The 6094-nt window shown below is 42.9% G+C and overlaps 1 long non-coding RNA gene across 1 annotated transcript; it reads left to right on the plus strand.

Moving 5' to 3' along the window:
- Positions 1-473: 473 nt before the first annotated feature.
- LOC106696281 lies at positions 474-5424 on the plus strand. The gene is made up of 2 exons (XR_001347203.2): positions 474-2480; positions 4445-5424. It is a non-coding gene; the product is annotated as an uncharacterized LOC106696281 (long non-coding RNA).
- Positions 5425-6094: the final 670 nt, after the last annotated feature.

Raw genomic sequence — 6094 nt, forward strand, 5'->3', positions numbered from 1 at the left:
TCGGACCATCTGCGAGTGAAACTCCGAGAAGTGACGGGCGGGCCGGTTCGGGGAGGGGAGCGAGGCGGGGAGGCCCCCCCGGGAGCGGCTCCCTTCCGCCCTCTGGCGGCCCGGGGCCGGCTCCGGGGCTGCCGCGCGGAGCCCCGCGAGGGTGGGCTCTCGGGTGGGGACGGCCGGACCCGGGCCAGGGCGGCCGTGCAGGTGGCAGGCACGGGCGGCACCCTCCGCCTTTCGAGTTGCGGAAGGTCCTTGGCCGCCTTGATGGAGTGGGCGCGGGGGTGGACATTGGGCTGGCCGCCCTGTCCCTCTGTCCGTGCCTCTCTCGGGGTGGGGGACTCAGAGGAGACCCTGGGGCCAGGGTCCTGGGCAAAGGGTCAGCGGCAGGTGGCCGGTTCCAGAAGCCAGGTGTCCAGTTTATGTAATGATTTCAGTTGGTGAGACTTCAGGGGGATGTTTGTAAAAATCTCCAGGGATCTCATGGAGCTGCTGTCCCCTCTCTGCCCACCAGGTACCGGTGTCCTCACCCACCTACAAAAGTATGCAGACTTGTAGTTTAGGCTTTTCTTTTTTGGTGCTAATTTTTGTCTCTCTCTGCGTGACCTACCGCCTCTTTGTGACTCACAGGGCCTTGACCTTGAGCGCAGACTCTGAATCCCATTCATCTTTGTCTGACCTCCTCCAAGCCTGAAAATCAAGTCTAAGTCTTGACACCGTGATCTCTCCAAAGACCCATTTCATATTTGCAGCTTAACCAGCTCAGTGAATGAAGTAACTGGAATTTCCTGCTGGCCCAAAGCGGAGGAACTTGCAGTGTGATGTTCATGTGGCTTCTCCCCTTTTCAGTACGCGGACTTGATCGTAATCCTTAGTGTAAAGAGTAAATGGAAGCCGGTTGATGGATTGTAGGGTGGGAGGGGAGATGTTGGTGTAACCCACTTGGAGATGTCAGCAGCTGTGGAGGAAATGCTGTCTCTCTTAGAACCACTTCATATGCAGCCTGGAATAGCTGGTTTTCCTGCTGGAAAAGCTTAGCTCTACTTGAACTACCTGACAACCAGGAGAGTTCAAGTTTACAGTCCTTATTTAATGCGAGGGAGATTGCCTGCTAGAATACATCTTTCTTTAAGCTGTGAAGTTATGGTGCGATGGTTTTACATTTTATAATTCGTCTCTTTGATTGTGCTGTCAACACTTTCTTATAAGTTGTGGATAGTTCCCAACCAGGGAGAGTCTTCCCGCCCCCCAACTTCAACCAAAAAAAAAGGGGGGGGGGAATCAAAGTGGTCTCATAAAGTTGTTGGACATAAGCAGAATATTTCTGCTTAATGTGAATAATGATCTCATGCATCAGGATATACTGTCCTAGTGGAATGTCACGGTCATCTCGGTAATCACTAGTTGCTTCTATGCTTTTTCTGTGTCGAGTGTCTGTGTGTGGGTGAAAGAGAATTTCACCCTTGAGGAATGATGTGATGAGGCAGATCTACTAGGTAAACTGATCTATTGTGGGAATTAAGAAACAAGAAAAAAACTCCCTGACGGTCATGAACTCCTCCTGCGCTAGTTTTGTTTTACATTTAAACATATCACTTTTCACCAATAGCCAAAATCCCCTAAATTCCCTAAATCAACCAAGGTTGTCCTAAGGGACTGTAATAACTCTTTTGAAAACTTTTCACAAGTTTTAAAATCTTCTGAACCTTAAATGACTTTGCTTTCATACTAGAAAACCTGGCTCATCATTTTTTTTTTTTATGACCAAGGAAGAAGGCTTTTATTGAATGTAATTATGTCTGAGAGTAGAAGTCCGTGTACAGAGAAGAGAGTTGAACTATGAAGACATTAGTTTTTGTGGTTTTTCACCTTCACACACTTTTTATATGCGAACAAGCAGTGAGACACCTATGTATTCATTTCATTTAGCTTCTGTTAGGATTCTTCTTAAAAGGTGCGCCAACTCCTGTTCCTGTAAAAGCTACATTTTAAAAAGTCATTTTGGTACTTTTTAGGCAGGTCTTCAGAAGAACATACTTCATTGGAATGGACATGTAGACATGAGTTGGAGTTATCTGTAATGGCCATCAATTTCATGAACTCTTTTTAAAAAATTGCATTTTTCAGTTTCAGTTTACATTCAGTATTATTTTGTATTAGTTTCAGGTGTATATTTCATAAGTTCTTAACAAGAGAGGAAGTCGAATCTGAGAGAGTTGAGGTGATTTGCCCCAGGTTGTGTGGTTAGAGTGGGTCATCTGCTGTCCCACTGTTTATGATCATGTGGAAATGGGAAACAAAGTTCAAATGCATTTAATAAACAGGCCCAAGGATAACTCTGTTAATTTCACTCCTTCGTGTCAGATAAAACTTTTTAATGAGTCTCCCAAGGAGCAAGTAGCAAAACTGAGCAGCTTACGGAAGCCAGAGTGCAGCAGGAGACTTCATATTTCACTACTTGATGGGTTTCTACCAATAATAAAGGGGTGAGTGGAGCTGTTTTTAAAAACCTATAGACTTTATCTTTGCAATACAGAAATAGCATTTTAGGCCTGTGGGCCAGTCCTGCTGGTCTCAATGATTCTCAGAAGTATTTCATCGAGTTTGCCATTCCTCAAAATCTCATGGGTGGAAAGTCACTAAAAACAATATTTTGTCATAAATTGGGGAGATTGCACATTACTGTTTTTTTCCTGCTCATCCCTAATGCCTTCCTTAATGCTGTCTGTGGACCCCCAGGTTGAAAGGGTGCTCCCACAGCATCCGGCAGGGCATCAGGTATGCACCTCCATCTGCACTTAACAGTGTGGACTGAAATTATGCATTCACTTCTGCTCCATGAGATCAATGATGGCTGGGTCTTTATTTTTCCAAAGCTCACAACAGTGCCTGGAATGGGATAGCTCAATAGATACTTGAATTGAACTGATATATGGTTTCTTGGTGCTTGGTGTCAGGAAAAATAACTAAAAATTTTCGGGAAGGGTTACTCTACTGACTGCTGCAAATCTAAGTGAGCAAGACAATTACTTTAAAAACAAAGAAAAAACTTTCTGTCTTTTTAAGGTTTTGTGCTTAACCACCACTCTGCTCCTTTTTATAAAAGTCAAACTTTATTTATTTTGTTGACATAATACTGGTATGTTCTCATTGAAAATAGTGGCAATAACAGAAATGTGGATAGTTGCATCTTGGCTCTGTAAACCAGAGGTCCTCAAACTTTTTAAACAGGGGGCCAGTTCACTGTCCCTCAGACTTTCCACACATGCTCACTGTGGGCCCGGGACGAGTCGGCTGCTGAGCAGGACAGGCAGCTGCGGCAAAACCACCCGGCGGGCCGGATAAATGTTTTCGGCGGGCCGCATGTGGCCCGCTGGCCGTAGTTTGAGGACCCCTGCACAATCAAAGCAGACTTTGCTATGGACAAATCAGTACACACCCAAGCTGATAGCCCTGTTTGATTTTTCAGCCACATGTGATTGGTTTCTATTGATAATTAATAATAACACGATATTTATGCAGTGCTTTTATGATTGAAAAATATTTTTCATATTCATTATTTGACTCAAAAACCTTGTAAGGTAGTAAAGCCAGGTTGTATTATATCCATTTTGCGGACAAAGAAATGGAAGTTCTGGGATCAGTAAGAGGCATACCTAACACAGACATTGAGTCTCCTGATTTCTAGACCAGAACTCTTTCCACTTCACTTTAAAAGTATTTCCTGGGTGAATATAAAATGTAATTGTTGAAACAGAATAGGAGAAAAAGATGACTTGTTGGCTTTACTTTCTTATAGTGCCAGAAAAGCCCAAGATTTTTTCCTCTAGATCAGTGATGGCGAACCTTTTGAGCTCGGCGTGTCAGCATTTTGAAAAACCCTAACTTAACTCTGGTGCTGTGTCACATATAGAAATTTTTTGATATTTGCAACCATAGTAAAACGAAGACTTATATTTTTGATATTTATTTTATATATTTAAATGCCATTTAACAAAGAAAAATCAACCAAAAAAATGAGTTCACGTGTCACCTCTGACACGCGTGTCATAGGTTCGCCATCACTGCTCTAGATTCTAGAAGTGTTCCAGGTTTAGGGAGGTTTGTTTTGTTGCACAACTGTAGGGGGCACCATTCATATGTTAACAGTGCTCCTATAGAGTTGATATGGTTCTTAGCCTGTGCACCTATACAGGATGGCCTTGGGAGAATGTGAGCAGTTTTTATAGGTGAGATGAATAGTGTTCCAGACAGCTGGTGGGCAGACATTGTATGAGCACTCGGCATAAACAAGGTATAAGTTTGTAGAGTCTGTGTTAGGCAGATACGATAGTCTTTTACCTTCTGGGTAGTGCTCAAGCTTCATTGTTCCACCTCACAAGGAACTGTCCCTTAAGCCAACCAGAGTTTTGGCCGTCCTAATGTCAGAATATATTTGCTTCTTCCTCAGAATGAACCTTCTGTGTAAGGTGCTTGTCCGAGTTTTAAAGACAGAGGAGACTTCACTTCCAGGAACAGGTTGCGGGTTGTTTTTGTGCCTCCCTGCTGATAAATGTTTGTATTTCTGGTGAAACTGGCACAAGACTTGCTTTTATTGAAACATACCACATACTAGGGAGGATGTTGGTGCAGGAATATGGTCTCCACCCTCCTCTCATCCCCAGAAGGTCCCTAAATGTATTAACAGAAACTGACAGCTGAGCAGAGGCACCTCAGGTTAGGGAGGCCTTGTGAGATGAAGCAGTGTGCCCCATACTTGCTTGACCTTAAGAATGGCCTGGAACGCGTTTTAAAGTTACGGGTTCCCAGACCCTTCCAAAGCCCTTGCTAGAGTGTCCAGTGTGTTTAACAAGTGCAGCCACTGTGTTTTTCAAGCTCTCTGAGAAGTATTGAAATAAACGGGAAAGCTCATTGACTTGAGAATCTGGAGCCTTGAGTCTGGCTTCACCTCTGCCATTTTCTAATGCAGATTTTGAGCAATTTATTCACCACCATCAGGCCTTAGTTTCCTTATATGTAAAATAGAGACTTTGACTAAATTTACCTCTATTGGCGTTTTCACTTTTGGCATTTAATAATTCTAATGAGGGGTTACTATTTGATAACAACAGTAGCTCAAGTGGCCTTGTATGGATATGACTTTGATTAATAATCCTTCTCTGATTACTGTGATTAGGAATTAAAAAAAATCTTTGTGGCCTGGCCATGATGGTTGAGCATCAACCTATGAACCAGTAGGTCGAAGTTGGATTCCCAGTCAGGGCACATAACCGGGTTGCGGACTCTATCCTCAGGGTGGGATGTGCAGGAGGCAGCCAATCAATGATTTTCTCTCATCATTGATGTCTCTCTCTCTCTCCCTTTCCCTTCCTCTCTCAGAAATCAATTCATATAAAAATCTTTGTGCCTGAAATAAACTCATTATGACTATACAGACTCAACTCACGTTTTTCCGACAGGGAGTGCATGGAGCATCACATCTAGAGGGGTTAGTCATTTTCTAAACACATTAGGCAGGTACTTGTTTCAAATTTAAGTATACTCCTCCCACAGGCCAATCTCGGCCTCCTCTTCATCTTTAAAAAGTGCTAATATCATTATGGAATAAGAATTGTTTATGATGCTTTTTAAAAAATATGTTTTTATTGATTTCAGAGAGAGGAAGGAAGAAGGAGAGAGAGATAGAAACATCAATGAGAGGGAATCACTGAGCTGCTGCCTCCTGCACGCCCCCTACTGGGGATTGAGCTTACAACCTGGGCGTGTGCCCTGATCTGAATCAAACTGTGATCTCATGGTTCATGGGAGGTCATACTCAACCAGTGAGTCACACTAGCTGGGTGAAAAAAGAATTGTTTAAATTCATTGCCATATGTCAGATATCCAAAAATTTAGAATTATCTTTTTTTTTAAAAATTCTCGAGTGTATATCGTTTAAGCCAAAACATCAATTTACTCATTGACTTTTGGGTATTGAAACTATAATTACCTGCTATACAAAGCTACCTGTATTTAGGGTGAAATGATTTATCTAGCAATAGTCTAGTTTTCCTCTACATTATAGGAAAAGCCAATATTAAATTTCATCATGGGACTAGCA

Source organism: Myotis lucifugus, unplaced genomic scaffold (assembly GCF_000147115.1).
Source record: "Myotis lucifugus unplaced genomic scaffold, Myoluc2.0 scaffold_11, whole genome shotgun sequence".
Classification (NCBI taxonomy): Eukaryota; Metazoa; Chordata; class Mammalia; order Chiroptera; family Vespertilionidae; genus Myotis; species Myotis lucifugus.